We start from the raw sequence: 23516 nt of genomic DNA on the forward strand, positions 1-23516 counted from the left end.
GGAGGTGGGGTGGTGGTGGAAGATAGCACAGAGAAGGGGAGAGAATGACAAAGTACGTCATTAAAAGGGGAAATAACGCGTTAAGAACGAATAAAAATTTCGCAATGATAATAATTACACGTAGAAAGCCATTTATTTTTAATTAGTGTTAACTTAAAGAGAAAAAAAGTCAGATTTAATAAATAGAATATCTACCAGACCAACATCACGAGTGCGTGATTCCTCTCCACCCCTTTCTTCTTCTCCCCACCCCCTCTCTCTTTCTCACACGCACACACAAAACCTATAGCCTCGACACCAGGTCCGCCTTTACGACTTGTATTTACATATCAAGACAACACACTGAACTAACATTTCTAAAGACACGCCGATACAAAAGAAGCAAGTGCTGTATATATTATCAAGTCAACGCTTAACCTGCCGCTAACCTTTTGTATTTAAATACGTTAATGTATCCAGGTTACAATGCTATTTAACCCGCCATACCCGGATACAATACCAAGTAGAATAAGTTGTTATATTTATACTAAGCTACGTAAAAATCTAAAAAATTACCCCCCCCCCCCCCTCCCCCTTTTTTCCCGAATAGAAATCGTATTTCAAGCCGCCCTCTTTGCGGACATGCGATCCGATAACAAGCCTGCAAAGATTTATTCATCGTCATAGGGTCACGGACCTGGCGAGCTGAGAAAGAAAAGCCCCCAGAACTTCAGTTCTTTCTCTCCCCCCTACGCTAGTCGCGAGAGTAGTTTCTAAAAGTGACAAGATTAAAGTGCTGCAGGGGGAGTTAGGGAGGGGGGGGGGGAGAGAGAGAGAGCACAGTCGGTTCACAAGTCGGTACACAGAAGACGGTCATTCTTCATACAAGTGGGTGATCGCTCGACTAGCATTTTCAAATCAACTACACATTTTCTTAAACTTAAAAAAAAATGTAACAATTTTGATGGACAATTTAACTAATTTAAGTTGATTTGAAGTTTTTAAAAACCCAAACAGGGATATAGAAAAACGATACTTTTGAAAACCAACAAGAAAGGGCTTTGTATCTTAAAGGCCGCTTCAATAAATATTGACATTTATTTAATAAACAAGGTTTATTATATCAAAGTGCTTCATAAAAAGGAAAACCGCATGTTCAATACATCGACCAGTCTAGCCTAGCTTTCCTTTGACAGACCATCAATAAAACCTAAATATCGGTTGATTTAACATATTATTACTTTCTCAAATACGGCGAATAGAGGAAGTATTATAATCGTAAAAAAAAAATCAAAATTTGAGATTTCGACAAATCTCGACGTTCAACACCTTCCTGGGTCGGAAAAACCAAGTTTCTAAATCGTGCATGTAGTCTATATGTCTGCCTATCTGTGAACACGATAACTAAATTACCGTTTTAGTGAGTTGGACGGAAATTTTGTATATAATTATTATATCCTATTCTTAGGTTTCCATTAACGTCTGAGCGATTTCCGATAACCGGAAAAGGTACTTCACTTTTTCCGCTTTCTCAAAACATATAGAATTTAACAATTTATACAATATAATTTATTATCAAAGCATCATATTCTAAGAACTGAGTTCTCGAAAAAGGAGCGGTTTTATCATAAAGCTAACCTAGCCGTTCTACAGACCATTTACACTTGAAGTGTCATCCTAACACTTGATGTTATATAATAATATTCGAAAAAGTTTATGGAAGCTCGTTCCCACCTTATTTTCAAATAAATTAAAATGTATTTCAATTAATCCAAGATGTTCTAGCAAACCGAAATGGGATGGAAACCGGCCGAGTACATCGAAAAATCATTACCAACTAATTGAATATATCATGTTTTTTTGAAAAGCCCGGCCACCAAACTCACGTGAAAGAATCAATCTTGTTTCCCTCGCGTCGTGCTCGGCATTTACCCCACACACGCCCGGCTCTAGGTTCATTCAAGTTAACAATTTAATGGCATTCACCAACAGCGATGGTAATCTATTTTACCCTGTAGATCAAATGGGTTTTTGTGGCGAGAATTCACGGCTTGTCCCTGGATAACCGATCGGCTTTACACTAAGACCCGGGTACAAGTGCACTGTCTGACCATTGAACTGCGCCTGGTGTCGACTCATATATGCCACATAATGACGTTAATCTTGTTGGTTAAAAAATACACGTTAGTCTGATATGATATAGATAAACCCTTCGAGGCTACTTGTTAGTGTAATGATATCATTGCGACCTATTCGCACCAAAAATCGAAAAGCGTATGTGTGTGTGTGTGTGTGGGCGTATATATATATATATATATATATATATATATATATATATATAATTTTAGTGAAGTGCATATCGTTACTAATGTAAACGATTATGACATTTCTTTTTATAATGCCATCAAATCGATATTAAAGACTAACGAAAGGTCCATTTTAAGCCTGACTGAGCCGTCTATCCCCTTGGTTGCAAGTTATTACCGAGGTAATATTAGTGTTTCGCACACGAAACTAATTTCGTCTCCTAATCATTGAATGGCTACCTTATCTTCTGACAGTGTTTTTTTTCCATTGGAAATTAATTACAAAGGGAAAAAAACATAAAAAACATTTCATTTTATCACGTTTAATAAATCTATATGTTTAAGTGAATTTTTCCTTTCATTAAGACAGTTCAAATGATATCAAAAGAAAAATGAACATGTTTTTCAGTTGTTTTTTTTTTTAAATTAATTAATACCATGTTAGCTAAAAATGTATTTATTCTTTCGAAAACAGACATTTAGTCAGAAAGTAAGCTTTAAAAAAAAAATCCACGACAGTGTGTACAAGACCCCTTGTGTATTTAGTCATGTAAATAAGCAAATAAAAAAGCGAGTCCCTGCCCAATCCAACGTGAGCGGGTAATGTATGTTAGTCGGGGCCCACCACAGATCGACATTTATGGGAACATGGTGTGCTGTATCAATAAAACCAATCTATTCGGCTTTAAACTTTTACCATCAGTAACAAACAAACAGAAAAAAAAAAAGAAATAGATGTATGCTGGTTTAATGAAGCCAATCTATTCCGAGTATTCGGCTTTAAACTTTTACTATCAGTTTTTAAAAGAAAATATAGAGAAACAGATTCTGCTGTATGCTGGTTCAATGCATTTTAAATGTAAACAACGCTCATAAACGTGAAGGGGGAAAAATGAATTGAATTCGATTTTCAGCTTTTATTCACCCCACCCCCCACCCCTCCTCCCCAAGCCCTTACAGCTAAAGGGATCTAAATGTCAGCGTTAATAGAGTTATGAGACATGAACTATTAATAATGTGTGTATGTTTTAGCCTGTATCTAACTAATCGATACTAGCTGAAGGTTAGATCGTGTCAATATTTGCTTTCAAAGGGGCCATTGTTGCATACACGTTTTATTTCAAACAGAGACAACACCTTGTGTAGAAGTCAAGTCAACCATAAATGCTGTGAAATAAATTATGTAGGAACAAAGTTAACCTTCACAAAGAAAAAAAACAGTGCAAAAATCCAGCTAAAAGATTATGAAGGCGCACGTTATTTATGAATCAAATTAACCTAAATAAAACGCTGTGTAGAATTCGGGTTAAATCAAATTTATCTTACAAATTATACACGATCAGACAAAAAGAAATTTATTTTAACCAATTACACATAAACAAAGTTAACCCAAATTAATATCAGTCAAGTGGTGATTCATCAACATTTTAATTTTTTTTCTTAGATTTTTGCACCTGAATCAATTAACATCAAGAGAGATATCCAATGTGTAAACTGATTTTCTTTTAATCCAAGGTTGTTAATCCCCGGTCCATCCTACGTGTTAACGCTCGTTAGTCAGTATTAACTCTTCCCCCCCCCCCCTTCTCTTCCCCCCCCCCCCCTCCTCTCCTCACTAACACCGCGGCGATTGTTTCTTTTCATCCCTAGTCAGTGTGTCATTTACGTAGATCTACGTTTTCGGGGAAGTGGAGTGGGAGGGGCGGGAAGAGAAAGGTGAAATCATAAAACGAGTTTCCTGATTAGTTAATAATCGGGGTGCGTGTTGCTGAGATGAGTCGCGAACACGCACGTTTTTCTCTGACAAGAGTGGCGACAAGAGCGCTCTCAGCCATCCAGCTCGACAAAATGCCAGCTTCAAGAGAGATCTGACAAAACAAAATAACTTTTAAAAGAGTAAGGACATCAGAACTAAAATTGTTTTCCGGAGCTTTATTAAATTAACAGGGTTTTTTTTTCTTAAATGTTTCAGATTATTGCAGCAATTAATGTACAGGGAAGAAATAAAAAAACATAAAAGCTAATCATGACATTCCATTCAAGATAATTGCACATATTTCCCCCGTCTATAAACAGCAACATCGCAGGACGGCGTCCCTGTGTTACCTATAGGTACAGTCAAGCGATTGTGCAACAATGAAAGTACACAAACACTCAGCGACGGGGCTATATTTAGCCTGCACGTTTCTCCATGTACGACTCGCATTGTGTAATAATTAAAATGTCTTAAGCAATCATGAAGGTTTGATTTACAGTATTTAAAAAAACCCACACGGTTGAGTGTACTATATATGGATTCTTTGTGGGCTATTTCTCTGGTTTATGAACCTTTACCATATTATTTTTAAAAATCAAATACCTTGTCACAACGTTTTACTTAGAAATTATTCTATACTGTTCTGTATAAACGCACAGTTTTATTCGAATAATCTAATGACACGACTAGAATGTCTGGTTTATTTTTTTAAGATAATTTTTCAAAAGTGTGAAACAATAAAACAATCCTATGCAATGGACACATGTTAAATTATGAATACGTCGTTGATTTTTTTTAATAAAAACAAGGAGCTCATTAAAATATTTAGTTTATTAGTTTATTTAATTACCCGTTAGGTTAATGAAATCTTCGCAATTTTTTATATTTAAAATAAGACGAACATTGGACGCTTGACGGGCCACCTGCTAGTATTTACATCAAGTTTGATTTAACAGCCGGACATACGGGCACTATATTCCATTATCAAGACAACTCCTCCCACTTTTACCCCAATTAAATGATAAGTGCGATCGTTGCAGAATTATAGCTAAGAAACTATCCTTTATACAAGCATACTAAACAAAACAACAAAATATCGACTTCAAACGACCAACTCATCCCACAGCCCATTTATCTAAAACAACTGCATACCACCATTTAAAAAATTAATACGCTAAAATATTTGCGCGTCGACCGCTTAGGTGCGGATCTCAAGTTGCGGACGAAACATTTTACCCGTCGTGTTTTTCTCTTTGTCCTCCTCTAACAGGCAATCAATACGTCCTGTTGCCGCCCGCCCGCTCACACACCGCTCTAACCATATGATTGAAGGTTGTTGTTTTTATCTCCCGTATCAAACTCTCAGCTTCTCACATACGGCACTCACACAGACACGACCGACAACTCTAGCTGCCTACAAACACAGAGCCTTTTCATTTCATGCAATTATTGAATTATCAAAATCAATTGCGGGAAAAAGAGAAGAAAAAAAAAAAGAAAATTGAGCTTCTCGTTTGAAACGTTGTTATCTCCCATTTATATACAACATTAACCAGAAAATTACAGCGTTGCAAAAATAAAATATACAATTATTGGTATATGGGTGATAGATATTGGAAGCTGCCAACCTTTGACCAGGTACGATAACTCCAGCTAAAGAAACAAATTACGCTGGAATTTTTTTTCTGAGCAAATGGAATTTTTTTTTTACCTCCCTTGTGTAATGTGAGCTTGATGTGTTAACATGATACTCATCCCCATGTGATAAGTAATACATGTCCATATATCAGTTAATCGCAATCAACTGACTCCACACTTGTGTAATGTATTCTTGATATGTTAGCGCGATACTCATCCCCGCTTGGTAAGTAATACATGTCCATCTAGATCTATCTGTTCATCACTCATACAACTTACTGCGTACTGGATTATTTTACTATACCAACTTTGCCTCACTTCTTAATTAAAAATCTTGCTACATGAGCTTATTACTAAATCAATTTTTAAATGGATCAAATTTGACACCAAGAAAATAAAAAGCAAATCATATTTTTAACTATTAAACGAAAACAGACGATCCCTTTTTTTTTTTTTTTTTTTTTTACAAAATCGGCTTAAATTCATATCCGGAGTGTCCTTAAAATAGAACATTTGTAGCGTTACTCGGATCTCTTCTAAAAAATGTATTTAGTTCTGGTTTGAAAAGATAGTGTTGACCTTTAGATTCACGGTCTGGTTATTGCCTTAAAACTTACTGTAGCTGTGTCACAAAGTATAGGCTTGACAGACACCGCTGTTTTATAAGCTGTTCACCGGAGCAAGCATATGATACACAACTAAGGTTTATATGGGTTGATCAATAATTGCCTTACATTACACCAGCATAAATATTTTAGTCATTTGTGATAGTGTACCAACTTACTCATCCCCCATCTCTCTCTCTCTCTCTCTCTCTCTCTCTCTCTCTCTATATATATATATATATATATATATATATATATATATATATATATATATATATATATATATATATGTATATATATATATATATGTGTGTGTATATATGTATATATATATAAGTGTGTGTATGTCTATATATGTAGATAAGTATGTGAGTATACCTATAAACATAGATTATACACGCACATTTATAAATGTGTATATAATTATTTGATCCTCACAAAGACCATGTCGGTAATTCGAGACAAGTAAGAGTTCACTAAGCGCCGACTGAGCTCACCACTAATAGCTACACTTTAAGGATCTATTTTCAGCCCCGCCAATCAATAGCACATGAAATCAGTAATACACCGGAGAGACGTGTACATTCAACTCATCTTACTTTGAAATCTACTTACAACAGTGAATAGCATAAAAAAACACGACGGTGGTCGGGGGTTGTTTTTATGTGGGAAAATCAATAGCTCAAAGTTGGGGTTTTTTTTTTTCGCCAACAAACAAAGGGGCTCAGCGGGGTAGTTTTGGAGGGATGAAATTGTGGGTTTTAATCGTGTCTGTTTAGGAGCTTCGGGAAAATTCGATAACTTACGACAGTTTTAAGGAGAGTTTTGACCTGATGAGATACACAGGGGACCATTTTTAACTCAGTGAGGGAAATACTTAAATTAATCATTTTTATGAAGATAAACAAATCACAAAAATTCACCAAGGCAAATTAAATGTGTGAATTTAATCACCATTTAAAATTGTAGCCTTCTTAACAAATGTCGAATGTGGCCTTTTTAAAAAAACGTGCAATTCCCGTAAAGTAAAGCCGGGCTAGATTGACTTAATAACCAACGTACAAAATGTTGCCCCCCGATATAAGACCGATGTGGCTATAACCACACCGGTGTCAGCGTGCCCGATATGAAACCTAATAACCCCACCACATGTGACCACAGTGTAGCAGCCTAAGAACAATACCCCGTGCTACATATACGGCCTGGTAATACAATTAAACCATTTCATTTGTCGCGCTAGCTCTGAAACGTTACGTTCACCCCATTAAAGCCGAGAGGAAATAATTAAAATTAAAACCACGTCGTGGACATATAATGTATTCGTGCACGGGTTTTGTTTACTGATATACACTGTTTTCTATGCAGTACATACAAGGTCGCTTGTCTAGTCGCCTATTTTACGAATATATAAAGGAATGTTATGAAATATTATCTCGTTTTAACAAGAATATTTTTAAAATTATAATTTAATATAAAATAAATTACGCATAAAACTATTTAGTTATTGATGTATTCCCCGTGAGAAAATACCACAGATTATACTTCATTTTACATGTGGGTTTAATAATTACAGTAAAATAAAAAAAAAAAAGCAACATTCAAGTCCTTATCTACTGTACATGAAGCCAAATATTCGAGTGAACAGGCCCATGAAAGGTTAGATTTAGACACGTTAAGTCAACAGCTTGGGCCGCGAGAGTTAAATTAACACTGACTCCCAGTGTGTAGTGCTAAATGCTTGCCACTACACTGCTATCTACGTATTACACCTGGAGTGGTAGCCATTGAACGGTCTTTGATTGACGCACTATGTGTTTATACTCTACAGAATTACTTCAAGAGTATATTGTTCGCTAAACAGGCTAACATTTAATACATACATACACACACACACACACATACATATATATATATATATATATATATATATATATATATATATATATATATATATATATATATATATATATATATATATATATATATATATAAAATTAACAAACATTTTTGTTTACTACTACTAAAGCCCAGCATTACTATTGAGTACAATAGCAGGAAGCAATTATAGCATCAAAGCTAGAAAGAGTTAGTTTGACAAGCAAACGGTATTGGCGCTCGCCAGGGGACGGAGCTGTCCGTTTGAAACGAATCACGGCAAGACCGTGTTTTCTCGGGAGTCGGATCACGCCAACTGCCATGGCGACGCAGGTCTGAACCCAATCGTGGCGGAATTAAAGCCGTGCCATTAAATTTCAATGCAGCAATTAGAAACTGTCGACATTTAAGACATTCAGTTGGAATCCATATAATATGTTGTGAAACCCAATCAATAGCTTTGTTAAGAGGGGAGGTGGGGGGATACTGACGGCGCCATGCGCATTATTATATCCATTAAAACATCGATGACATTTATTCCACACAGACAACATTGGCTAGAGTTCCCGAAGGTAAACCCATCGGTGGGGGGAAATGGGGGAATAAAGGACGATTTTATAGATATTTTAAACGCCAAGGTAATCAAGCGGGGAAAAATACCCCGCACCTCCCTCCTCCTCCGGTTGGGATTGAAAAAAAAACAACACGCAGTGTGGCGAGAGCTTTGAAAATAAATTGATTACAATTAAGACATCGTGTTACACTTTTGGTAAACAGAACTTCTGATAGTATTCGCATTATGTTGTATTCGATTTTATTAACGTGGAAATGAAGTGGGAAGTAATGGCGGCTCTGTGCACGAAGGATGTTTTTAGTGTAACAAAAATATGCTAATTGATCAATCATTTTTATACGTATAACATGGAGTGTCAAACCCCACGCTAATCCGCCAACCAACATAACCCTATAAAAACATGAATGTCGAAACCCAGTTACTCCACCGAACAACCTTTAAAATCCACTTCTATTACACTATACAAGGACAGTCAACTATATCCCCACTCTATAAGATAAACAGACCATATCAGTTTTGTCATGGCCTCAATGTCAAACTTGCCGAATCGTTTACCCATATAATGAATACCCACGCCGACAAGAACAGACGACGGAATTCGGCCAACGATTCGACAAAAATAACTTTTATTCATTTTACTTGACAATCAAATAACAAAGATAAATTTGTTATGTAGATTTCTGTATGGTGGAGGAAAAAAAACGTCTTAATTATTATTGATTTATTCTTTGCAGCGAGAAAACAAAATTAAAAAAAATAAATACACCGCATGTAAGGAGTGTCTACATCCAATCAACATTCAAAGAAAAGTAAATAAGAAACTCTAGACGTTGTGTCAGATCTATTGTCCATCTCTATTAAAGGGGAACTGGAGAACGTCACATTGTGTCATATTTACCGGACAGCAACATGTTTTTGTCATCTCTGTATTACGGTCTTATTGAACATACACAAGTCGGCGTTGTCTATAAATTCACTAGCTTGGTTACTGGACACAAGATGTCCCCGAGTCCATTCAGCTCTAATCGAGTACCTAGCATCATCGTAGAATACCCTGATTAAACCCAGCTCTGATGGGACACCTAGCATCACGGTAGAGCAGAGTCCACCCAGCTCTGATAGGGTACCCAGCATCACGGATAGAATGTCCCCCAAGTCCACCCAGCCCCTATGACAACATGAGTCTAGAGAAGTCAAAACGACCTGACATGGCGCTGACCACACAATCCCGTCTTGAGCTGAGGTCAAATAAGCCGATTAACCCCACTTTATCGCGTCATCCCCGTGGACCTTTAGATCTGAAGGAGTACAACACATTTTGTAACATTAACCGGACATGGTCGAATTGCGAGGCATCTATCGTGTCTATTGGTATGTACGACGTTAAGAGACTGCACAGTACGACGTTAAGAGACAGCACAGTACGACGTTAAGAGACTGCACAGTACGACGTTAAGAGACTGCACAGTACGACGTTAAGAGACAGCACAGTACGACGTTAAGAGACTGCGCAGTACGACGTTAAGAGACAGCACAGTACGACGTTAAGAGACTGCACAGTACGACGTTAAGAGACTGCACAGTACGACGTTAAGAGACTGCACAGTACGATGTTAAGAGAAAGCACAGTATAGCTAATGTAGACATAATAGGTCGACAGCTGGATCCAACCTAAAGTACACATGGACTGTGCACAATTCTCGTCACGCTGATTCTAGTCACTAATTCATCCCATGTTCACATGGAAATAGATCTGGAAACCGGAAGCACGTTTAATTGCTCTCTTACATTCTGTTTCTAATAACTCAAGCTGTACGCTTTTTAATACAGTCTAATGCTGTCTTTTATTTTAAAGAATACAAAAGCTGAAGATTCTTTCATCACACCTTTAAGACATAAATTGTACATTACTAATATCGCAAATGAACGTAAGTTTATTTTATTATTATTTCAATTAAGCTTATTGTAAGGTAATGTTTATTTATCTAATGCCTGAATTATATATGACACAGTCAAAGTGTAAAGTTGTTTGTTTTTTATCGTATTTTAAATCTGCGAATTTCTAGTAAGGAATTAGCTATATCACTTATTTGAATCAACCCAACAATACTATATGAACCTTATCACTTGCTGAAATCAGGCCCTGAATACACAAAAAAATTGTCCTGAAGATTTCCTTACTATGCCTAGAGAACTCAATAAATCGATAGGTCAATAAATGCTGTGTTCTGAAAGATTACCCGCAAATTTTCTAATAATGGTGTTGTGTAACTATCATGTAGCATACGATAATCAGTACGCTCCACTTTGGTTTTTTTTTTTTTCGATAAAACAACATGCGGGAAAGGCGAAGAGTCGTGTTTCAAATACAAACTTTGGGATAATTTATGGCAGTGCTCCATTTACTTGGTCTAACTGCTTTTTTTTTCTTAACTTTCCGAATATTAAGGTTGTGAGTAGAAAACGATAGCAAAATGTCAGCTAATACTGAAACTTGCGGCTCTATTCGTGATGAAAAGAGTACCTATATTCTTTATAAGTAAAGGTTAATATCAACATATTTATAAGCAATCTTTGCAATATAATGTAAGAAACTAACACTATACAACTACCGACATAATGACATACTTTTAAAGATAAAAAATATATGTAATAGATGTTTATTCAAAAGAGGTCTGATATATTTTGATGGGAATTTTGAATTTATGACCGTGCAGGAAACTATTTTTAAGCTTTACTGTTCTATTTTTTTTTTAAAAAAAGAGAAGTCGCCGTGTAATAAACTTACATTTTGTTCACTCTCATTGTAATCGAAGTACAATAACCTGAAGTAAATATTTTGTACAAATACAACGGACCATACACAAATCGGATGCAGCGTTCAAACTTGTTTATGCCTGCACGCCAACATCTCCCCCCAGTATCCACGACAACCCCATACAATTAGTATTTTAAGTTGTTTTCATCGCAACCTGGGTAAACACGTCATAAATACAGCGCCATGGGTGCAAACATCAAAACCCAATCAATAATTCAATACAGTTCAACAACGGTAAGTGTACGCGTGTCAGCGTAATTAAATAGATGGGGCGATTAGCACAAATGTGAAAACAAATGCGGCCTTTTACAGCTTGTGGCAAGATAGACAAGGAGGGATAACTCTTAAAGTTCAGATTACGGAACTCAAGGCTTGACTTTTTACCGTCAGTTTATTTCAGCACATTTTCCAATATGGCTGCAATTTTTAATCTTACCGAGAACGTTATTTTTAACGCCGCCAGATCGACTAATACGAAGTATTGTTGTTTTTTTTTTTGTGTACCTCCTAAGGCTTTAGATATTGATTCAATGAGTTGTTATTTGTCTGGTGAGAGAATGCCGACTGGCTGGTACCAGCAACGACAAGCAAGACAATAATATATGAGCCTACACATGATAAAAGAATTTGTTTTTATTTCTTCCTCAAACACGCCCCTTCCTTCCCTTTCCCCCCCCCCCTCCACACACACTTTATTTTCCTCCAGACTATTAGTTTTTAATTTGGTGTTTTTTAAGTGTATTACATTTATAATGGTGTATATGATTTCAAATAAGTAAGATAAAATGTTTTTAAAAATAAAACAATGACCATACAAGTTGAAAAGAAATGAATTATTTAAACAGCCTTTGCAGGCTGAACAAAAATCAATAAGTAGGAAATCATACAAAATAATTATATGACTAATCTATTTTTAACAGCGAATAAGATTAGAGCGAATGGATGCTTGGTACATTTCCACAGCTCATATAAACAGAGCAAGCTGCCGGGAGCTAGAATGGAGGAGAAAAAAAAAATGTTTCAAATAATGTAGGCCATTTTTGTCTCCACTTCCACGAGAGTTCCAAGTCGCGTTCTGACAAAGCGGTTATTAGAGATAGGCATGGCTAGAGACGTATCCAATGGTGCAGATCGATGAGCCGGGATGAAACGAGGGTTATCACCGGAGTGGTTTAACGACATTCTTTCACTGACGGCAGAAAGACGAGAAGATCACGTTTTTCAATGGCGGCACAACACATCTGTGTCACCTTTTTTGCCATCATGACCATTGACCGTGACCTTTGACATTTTTACTCGAATATTCAATTTTACTTGCTATGTGTTAAACATTTTTTTTTATAAACAGATGTATATTTTTTTTTCTTTATAGTGTCGGAGGCTAGATAAAGTCATAAATTACTTCCATATCTAGCTGCTTATCATAAAGACACGTATTCTTTATTTTATCTATACCTAGCGTTGGTACTTTTGCAGGAAAGCTATGGATCAAATCGTTAATAGCTGTGCTTATAAAAGGCTTATTCATCTTGACAAAAATGTATTCAAACTTTAATTACTGTAAATATGATCTTTCTTCGCCCACCAGCCACTACAGAACGGCCCGGACAAATTGCCATACAGTATATGTAGCTTGTATTCTCCGATAATTTACAACTATTGTTAAATGCAGCTCCGCACGTCGTGTGTCGCCCATAGCTCCATTAGATACATTATGCCACAACCCATATTAATCACCAAAGCTCAGGCTAGCTGTTGTTCACGCTACAGCGATCAAACACGGCCCACTTAGCCAGACACCGCTGTTCAACAATACACACTAACTTTTTTTTTAATTCCTTGTTTACGACGAAATCTATCAAACGGCTTTCCGACATCTTTTTTATACTAATTTTTTTTCAATGCATTGATATAAAACTGGTAAGTAGACATCAACAGTCCAACAATTTGGAGACAAAAACATGGTCGATGGCAGAAAGGAAAAGCCCACGGTGGACAAAGAGCTTGATGGTAAGCAGGCAGGCACAAGCTGTTAAAATTATCGAACGGGCGAGATGTTCTTTGATACACATCAACCAACTGGCGCTGTACGATACACTTGACATTAATGATATCGCTGTGAGTAGAGATATCAACACACTACCTGTATAAGGTACATTAGATTCTCTGCTAAGTTAGGGTTGACAACAAAAATCAACTGGTCTTTTCATGTACATATTACTGCGATTTTATCCCACTGAATGGAGAAATCCACCTCCTAGCTTTATGAGGTACGGAGTTTTATCTGTCAACTTAGGGTTGACGAATTCAACCAGCTGGTCTTATAAAGGACATTGTACAGTGGTTTATCTTAAAACTTAGGGTTGGCGAAATCATCCAGCTGGTCTTATAAAGGACATTGTACAGTGGTTTATCTTGAAACTTAGGGTTGACGAAATCATCCAGCTGGTAATATAAAGGACATTGTACAGTAGTTTATCTTGAAACTTAGGGTAGACAAAATCAACCAGCTGGTCTTATAAAGGACATTGTACAGTAGTTTATCTTAAAACTTAGGTTTGGCGAAATCATCCAGCTGGTATTATAAAGGACATTGTACATTAGTTTATCTTAAAACTTAGGGTTGACCAAATCATACAGCTGGTCTTATAAAGGACACTGCACAGTCAACTGAAGGGTGGAGAAATCAGACTAGTCTGGACAATTACAAGAGTAAATGTACCAATCGATATTCAAGTGTACAGAATTATGGCGCTTGTTTGTAACGAGATCGGGGGCCGCTTGTTGCAGGCTAACATATGCATACAAGTGATATTGTATGGAAATTAAACTAATAGCACACTGTATGTACCGTTTGAGACGAATAAACATTTTTGTGGGGGCTGAATTAAGTCTTAGCATTAAAAAGTATTGATTGTGTTTACATTAATGTTAATTATAATAGGCGCACGTTATTAATTATTTCGTGCGGGATTATCTAAAATTGTAAAAAAAAATGGGAGGAAAAACCAAAGGGAATACAATTTTTTTGAAAACAACTCTGGTAATTGAATTTGTTGAAAAGAAAAGAGTTGCGCCACAAGAGAATCTTTTGTGGTCCAACATCGTTATATTTTGTTGAGTGTGATTTGTTTTAAAGGGAAAATCGGGAACTTGTCCGCAGACACTAATCAATCAAAACCCTAGGCAGCATACACTCCATCACAGGCGTCCTGTTTTATTACCCAACACATTAAATGCAAGGATTCAAATCACCCACCGCTGGTATAGTGCGCATCGGGGCACTTGTAAGATATCAAACATTTACTACACACAGGAGTGGTAAAGACAACGGTTTAAAAAAAAAACTCCCCCCCCCCCCACAAATGCACCCAACACTCTTCTCCCCTTGTATTCTAGTAAGGATGCGTTTATGTGTCACTGAGTGGGTTTCGTCTTTTTAACGGGATTTATTGATTCTTTAGTGGCGCTTTACCTCCTCCTCAAGGGACGCGATCCAGTTGTAACAATGGCTACAGTAATTCCATTTGTTTAGCAATGCTTCCAAGTTATTCGCCATCTCACCAGTCATACGCATAAAATCCTCACACACAGTACTCTTAAAAATAATCGATCAATACATATATACATAATATTTATTGTTAAAAATTCAGAATAATAAAACGCTTTAATTGGCTGGCCCCAAACGGACGTTATTTCTAACGGAAGCAGTTTTCATTAGGCGCAGTCTCTGTGTGATTCAGGGAAAAAATCTATAAACATATTTACACACAAAAAAGATATTTACAGTAGCGTTGAGAACACCATCATCTCAACACACGCAAGAAAATTCCCTGTAATAATTAACGACCGATGTGGCGCTTTAAAGAACAAATAAAAATAAAAATAGCGCTGTTTGAAATTTAATTAAAGCTTCAACAAAAGCAATCGTCAATCAAGAGACCGACGGAACAGAAAGGTTTTTTTCCCCTGTAAAGATCAATTTAAAAGAGAAAAAAAAAAGAAGTTTCGTCGCGCATATAATGGACAGCTTAATTCCTACATAATGTTCTTTTAAACATAACACTCTCTCAACATTAACCGAAATCCTTGTACTTTAAAACTAATTTAAGCGTAACGTTAACGTAACACAAGCTTTTTTTTCTATACCTATAACGATCTCCATTCGCATTATTATATATAACGAGTTTTAACGCAGTTTTTATTAGAAGATGGCGTTTATTTGCGATCACTGCAATATTTATGAGAGTAAATACGGCAAGTGTAGCATAAGAATCGAAAACTGAACAATCGACCAGTCAACTGTGAACGTGTGTTCAACCAATGGTCGACGTTTGTTCAGGGACAGCGTGCTCTAGTAGCTCTGGTAGCTCTATATTGGACGTACTTCACCACGGGTTCCAGAAGGGCCCGATCACGTGACCCATGCTACACGTCTCATGTTTTATTAGAACACAAGAAACAGATCGGATTTTGCTAGTGTCCTTGGTGTGTCCTTTTACGTGCACGATTCAGTTGATTCGGAGAGGGGGGGGGGACCTAATAATAATAATAGTAGTAATTAAGGTACTTAAGCCGAAAGTAGTCCCCATAATCATATCGGTGGTATCGTCGATAAGGTTAAGATAAGGCTGGGGTTGAAGTATAAAATACAATTATCTGCGACACTACGGATTTGATTATCATTGATAATCGAAAAGTACTTTTTTTTAAAATTATAAATAGATCTGGTACAAACTTAAAGCAATAAGGTGTATCGCGTTTGCATGTTTACAGTAAGTCAACACACTCGCATCATTAAGCAAATAACAAACTTAAACTCAGAATTAAATTACATTTTTTTTTAACCCAAACTGTAACGGGGTTACATTTTTGTGCGCGTCTAGGCTAAAAATTGCCATCAATAAATAAAACAGCACGAGAAGAACCTTGTGTGTGCGTTAGTAAGCGCATGACTAAAGATAGGCCTATAACCGCGTGTGAGATCCACTGTGTATTTTGATAGCAGTATGCGATTACTACAGTTAGTATATAGAGACCAAAACAGTATGTGTGTATGAGGATACTTCCGTCTGTATGTAAGGATACTGCTGCGAGAGGATATACCAGTGTGTGTATGTGTACGCTAGCTAGAATCGGTAACTGCGTGCAGATTAATGAATGTCCGTAATTTCCCACCGACCCTTATCTTATCCTATCTGGGTAAACACTCACTGTACACCCGCTTCACGTTGACTACACCTAATATCCGTGCTCCTCCCCCCCCCCCCCCTCTCGTTAAACCCTTCCTCCCTCCCTTCGCTTTTCTCCCCACCCCCTCCAGATCATGGAGAGAACGACTTCGTGTTAAATGTCTCAGTTGCCTGTACAAGCTATTTGATCTCGTCTCAGCGGCAAGAACTGACGGTGAACTTTGATTGGCGTCTTGTAGTTTTCTTTTATTACTATTATCATGACTAGTTATAAGTTGGCAGCGTTTAGATCTTAACTAGAAGATCCGCCATAGTACACGATTAAACATATATCAATTCGACAAGACGACACCATAAAACTCCAACAGACATATGGGTCGCGTTTAGATCTTAACTAGAAGATCCGTCATTAATAAACGATAAAATATAAATCAATTGGACAAGACATGAAGCCAGTCAAAACTAAATCAGACACATTTTGTATCCTTTCACCCTTAATTAATTTACTGACACAAGTAGGTTCTACTGCTAAAAACACCATTCGTAACAAATTGTTTTTCATTAATTAAAAAAAAAAGTAGGCTACTGGAGTAGGCGTGACAGCGTAGTTTTTCATAATCACGATTTGAATTAGACGAAATGTTTACCCAGAGGAATTGTTATAGCGTTTTAGATCCAGATTTGATTGATCTCTCTAGCTGTAATGAATCAAATTTTAAACACAAAATAAAATAAAAATTATAGTAGCATCGAAAAGTGTGGCGACAGCATTCTAATGTAAGGAAATGTTTTAATGAATATAGTGTTTATATGGCTTCAAAGAATTGTAATTGTTGAGTCTACTCTTTCACAGAGTGAGGCATTGATTTAAGATGGTCGAACCAAGTTGACACCAACTCGGGAAATTAAATATTGAAAGAAGAAAAGAAAATTTAATGGCCTTTGTATTTAGAATACTTAATCTCTCTCTCCCCCTTCCTCTCTATCTATCTCTATCTCTCACACACACTAACATATATGAAAAAGAAATGAAACGAAGATTTAGACAATAAAACAAAACAAAAAGTGTCAAGAGTCATTAAAAATTAAGGATCATTTTAACCAGACACCTGAAAAATGTAATCATCGAGCAAGGTTGTTTTAGGTACTACCGATGAAATAGGTCATCGAGTGCATAAATGTACGACCAGCCGTTAGTATTAGAGTCCAATCTAACAGAGAGGTCAAGGCGCAATAGCTACAGTGTAAGGTTGAATGAGAACTTTAAGATATACCTCTATATAAACCAATTTACAGAACAAAAAAAAAACCATCACCTTAAATTTTTCCTTCACGTTTCCGGATCTGAATTTCATTTGACCGAAGTCTAAAAATCAATGACAGAGGCGTGACACGAAGAAGACAAAACTAAATTAATCAATAACCTCAAACATGGGGGTAGAGCGCAAGTGCTCTTAGAAGGTCTTTAAGAACAACTCATTAGCCTCATGTCCAGCGTCCAGATAGATTACTTCTGGCATTTTCTATTGAAGAAACGTATCGTAAAGTAATCGTACGTACACGCAAGGCTGAAAAAAAATTTATATTTTGGCTCACGGCCTGAAGCGCAGACATTGCGCGGGAAATAAAAATGGGTCGGTAGCAAAAAAAAAAACAAAAAAAAACCACACACACGAATACCTTGGGTTGGAGGGCGGGGGAGGTGGGGGGATTGGGTTAATTGATAAAGTTGCAAGTCGTCAAAAAGATGATAAACAACGTTTGTCTGTTTCCGTAACAAATTGAAAGGCAAGGCGTAATCCGGTGGACGGATGACAGTTCTGGAGAACGTCGACAGTAATGGCCAATACAAACGGCCATTCGACCAACACGCATTTACAATACTGACACCCGGAATGGGAGAAAAAAGAAAGGTTAGACAATAAATGCATTCATAATCTACATTCTAAACAAGAAAGTTGTTTTTCTTTTTAAATTAAAGCTAATTACATGTTGCTAAAACTATACATTCTTTAATATAATCCAGTTAAAATTAATTCTCCAAAGGGGGTGGGGGAGGAGAGACGGAAGGGTTGAATAAAAAGGGGGTACTTTGTATTTGGGTCTGCTATGACGAAGCATTGAAACAAATGTTACCCTCAGCGTTCATCAAACACGAGGAAACAGCTGATGAAATCGATAGCGTGAAAGTAACCAACGCGAGCACCCACTTCAACGCTAAAACCGTGTTTACAACCATCGCAGAAAACTAGAATGAATAGAAGCGCAACAACAGAGCCAAACCCCCCTTTTTTTTTAAACATAAAAATTTATATTTATTTAGACATGCGAGTGCGAGAATATAAAGTTGTAATTCGAAATTCTATTTTTTTCCCTACAAGTTTTGTCGGTAACCCAAACCCCTTGATAAGGGATGTCGGTCTATGATCAATAGGATAGCTAGTCAAGTACGTTGGGGAGGGAGGGGATACTCTTATCATAATAATATTGATCTGCACCCATCAGCTGTATGCTACATTAACCATGCTTTTTTTTTTCTTGCCTTCATCGCATAAGAAACCGTTTTTTTTTCTTCCTTAATTTAAAAGGAAACGGTTTAAAAAGAAAATGTTTATATGAAATAAATGCGTCGGGGAGGGGAATCAGCTAATCTTGGTTATAGGTGTGTGGGGAGAGGGGAATCGGTAAAACTATTTTATTCATGATATGAAAAAAAATATACCAACAAGCTACATCTGGGCGAAACCACCAGCCACCATCTTTCTTTGTTTACGTGAAATAAATAAAGTAATTAGATAAATGCCTCGAGACTATTAGCGTGTAGCTCGAGAAAGAAAAATAAAATAGGGGGGAGGGGGGGTCGATCTCGGCGATTACTTTGTAAACATTTACACCAACTACGAATATTTTGTAAACAAGTGTGTATTCCAATATCTACATTTAGCCGTGTTACTAGTTCGAATTGAGTAAGCTGTACCAGATTATAATTGACACGCCAATTTTTATTTTTAGAACAAAAATCAGTGACCGTAAGGTTACGGTTATCTCCCATAATAACCTAAATTCCCTCGCTTTCTCTATCTCGCCGTACAGGTCCCTTCTCTTAGTGTTAAATCTACAGTTGATTAACGATGTATTCATAATACAGTACATGGGGGCGCGCGGGCGGGCGGGGAGGGGGGGGGGGGGCATCGTGGTTTATTTCTTCTTATCGATGCATTAACGTGTGCTCTGACATTCAGCCGCATGCAACAACTCAACAAAGTACATTTTCCAATTTCTAGATAACTCGCTCGCTCTAATAGACTCCCGATGTTAAATAACAAACAACGCTTGTTAATTTTATTTTTTTATCCCTAATGCGTAGTTCAAACACGATAGCTTCACAAATGTATTTGCGATTCCATTATTTCCATTAAAAACTGAATGCTGTGTTAACACAAATAACAGCTACTAAGCAATTGTTATTTTATATCCGATATGAAAGCTTTTATTTTCAAGCTGGTTTGCAGTAAAGCCCCCCCCCCTTTTTTTTCTTTCAAAACATCGGGGAGAAAAATCAATAATATTCATTTTTAAGAAAGAAAACTTAGTTCAGGCTAATTAAAATCACTTGAAATATTTCATTGCATTTGTTTGTTGAAGATTAGAAATCTTCTCCGCAAATAAATGTTTTATTATCTCTTTAATAAAGCAGGATGCAAGTTACAAAAAGAAAACAGAAAGAGAGGCGAGGAATATTTTTTTAATATTATTTTATCCCTAGGCAATAAAGCAGAAACGCTTTGTATTAACTTCGACTGGTCTTGTAGTAAGAGGATAAGGGGGAGAGGGAGGGGGGAAAAAAGAAGCCCAATGTACAACGACTCCACAGGTTTTTCGTTATACGAGTCGCGATGAAAAGGATACTAAACAGATCCGCCACCGAGGTTAAAATCATTTTACTGAGCTGTTTTTTTTCCCTCTGTGTGTGTGTGTCTCTCTCTCTCCTCTTTATAAATAGTACACCGATAAGGCGTGTTTAAACCGCACAATCGAGACTAGGCCAAGCTATTGTGTGCTGGATTAGAAATGGCAATAAATGTATGTGAATACGTATTTGCCTTAGAATCTAACCATGTTGTTTACATTGATTGGATCCTATTTTTAACAACACGCACCCGACGGCATTAATATTAGGCTAAGCCTAAAAAAAATCCCATCCTGTTTTCTTTTTAAATTAAAACGTGGATCTTATTATTACTGGAGTAATGCGAATAAGCAACACACGTAAAAAAGAATAAACATCTCAAGATTATGCAAGCTGTGTGGCGAATAACTAGAATAACTGCTGAATTATTATTTTTACATTTTTCACTGCAAGTTCGATTTTTAATAAAAAAAAAATTAAGCACAAATTTTGGGGAAAAAAAATTATCTCATCATAGAGTGTATATTTCAATTTACTGATACCCACTCTACATTATCTTCTTCCCCCCATCCCAAGTAGGTTCTTTATACATGAGATGGTTGTTTTTTTTTTTTTTTTTTGGTTTTTTTTTTTTTAATCAATTGAGTATTTGGGGAAAAAAAGTGTAATCTCTTTTTTTTTTGCATTTGTTTTATTTTTATTCTAAAAAAAAGGAAGTTTCAAATCGCAGAACAACAAAGAAAAATGGGTTGCTCCCCCCAAGTCCACGCGAAACAGCTGGGAAGAAAAGTCATGCATGTACAGGAAGAAGAAAGACACTTTCACACAGCCCTCAGCCACCAACTGCCCCCCACCCCACAAGCACAGCGGAGCACTATCATAACCAGCCGGTGTCTACGACACTGACGAGTCTCTCCTGTACTGATATTTAGCCAGCAGTAACATTTTTTAACGCGTTATTGAAATGAACTCGCTGTCAGGGATGGTGGGAAACTTGCATTTTTAAAAGGGGGAAAATTGTACTGTTTGAAAATTATCCGAGTGCTTATTTCTTCATGTAATTTTACAGCGTTATTTAGCAACCTTATTTTTCCCCCATAAATGCATGGTCGCCTCATGTATTCGATCATCAGTATCGCTATTATAAGGTGTCATTCTTTTTTTTTTATTTCACACTAGCCAACAACTTCAACTTTTGTTTGTGTGTACATTGAATTCTGTTGAAGTCTATGTTCACAATTTTTTTTAAATAATCAAGTGACGTTTTTTTTTTAAATAATCTACTTGATTTTTTTTATTTAAAAGAAAAAGAAAACGAAACAAAAAATTCCATACGCATTTACACACACTAACTACAATAAATACCAATTTAACAGGCTGCAAAATAACTTAATTTCCCTTCCGCTTCTTACGGCTAAAATTATGTTCTCTCCATCTAACTACATTAATATCTAGATCAGCGTCTATAATGGCTCCTTGTCAACTTGTGAGTGGATGGAAAATATTTCTATTATCGGGCTGTTAATAATCATATGACGCTACACGTTAAACAAATCAAGCAACGGGCCTACAGTATATTATTGATTATCTGCACCTCTTGAATTATTTAAATCATAGGAATAGGCCCACTCAATTTTATTTTTAAATCCGGGAGGGGCCGGTACAAAGAAGAAATAAATTATATCTATTTTTAAATGTGTACAAAAGCTCCGTTACAAACGTATCTTTCAAAATTGCAAGCAATCTTATGTTCACGTGATCTAATTGTACAAATACATTAGTCACTTCCGACTTGCTAGTATCACATCCCATCCAACTAGATCCCCCCCCCCCCCCTCCCCATCGGTTTAATATGAGCTAGCACAGAGGTTTTTTTACACGCTTGTAAAAACGCATTATTGATTAAATATTCATGTAATACATAATTCGCATCTGCCACAATAATTATGGCACAATATACAGTCGCGATCCAGTACCTTATCTAGAAAGCTTTATAACAGCGTTTTAGATAGGGTATTGAATTTTAGGCCAGTGCACGCGAGCACCGTGTAAAAACAAGGCTACGATAAAGCAAGAAATAAATCAATAAAATTTTCAAATAGTTAAAACTATTTAAATCTTTTTAAGATCATTCTTTAGGAGGATTACAGTAGATAAAAATACAGTTTAACAGAGTACCGAATGGATACCATTAAGACTAGAACACAGAACCCAAATTTAAGCAACGCTAAATATAGTTGAAATATTATTTATTTCGTTAGTACCCTTTTCCCATAACACGGTTTGAGCCACGAGCAGAGACGCCAGCAGGCAGCAAGCAGGCTTAGAGGGGTAATAGGGGAGGGAAAGGTGGAAGTGTGGCGGGGTCGGTGGCTTATGCTACGATTTACACTCTTCATTTACATAGTTTCACGGTGTTTTCAATGACCAACCGTTTTCGTTCCCTATCTCGCGTGTAAAGAGACACCAGCACATAAATTAGAACAGTCAAATATTCTCTTTGTGTTTGCTCTGTATTTCAGTGTTACCGACCCCCAACAATCAATAAAAATAATAAAGTTTACAGTACATAAAGACAATGTTAGAAAGAGGTGGGAACACACATACTTCACAGTAATGTTTAACACACTTGAAGTGACACATTGGGCATATCAACGATGCTTTTAAAAAGGATCGTTCTATCTAATGATGACTAATTAAGTTTATTTGGAAACATTAATTGAGTATTACTCTAATTTAAGACAGATTACAAATATAAATTTGAAAAGCTCAATAAGTTCAAGAAAATGATTATTAGCCAAATAAATCACACTGTAATTTACTTTCCCCTGGTCTGGGATAATATTTAAAATAAACTGAATTG

General features: G+C 36.5%; 1 protein-coding gene across 1 annotated transcript in view; it reads right to left on the reverse strand.

Annotated features, from left to right (window-relative positions):
* The window catches only part of LOC131943135 (AT-rich interactive domain-containing protein 5B-like), a 45380-nt gene that overhangs the window by 20227 nt on the left and 1637 nt on the right, over window positions 1-23516 (reverse strand).

Source organism: Physella acuta, unplaced genomic scaffold (genome assembly GCF_028476545.2).
Source record: "Physella acuta isolate Inbredline_101_S28 unplaced genomic scaffold, ASM2847654v3 ptg000443l, whole genome shotgun sequence".
NCBI lineage: Eukaryota > Metazoa > Mollusca > Gastropoda > Physidae > Physella > Physella acuta.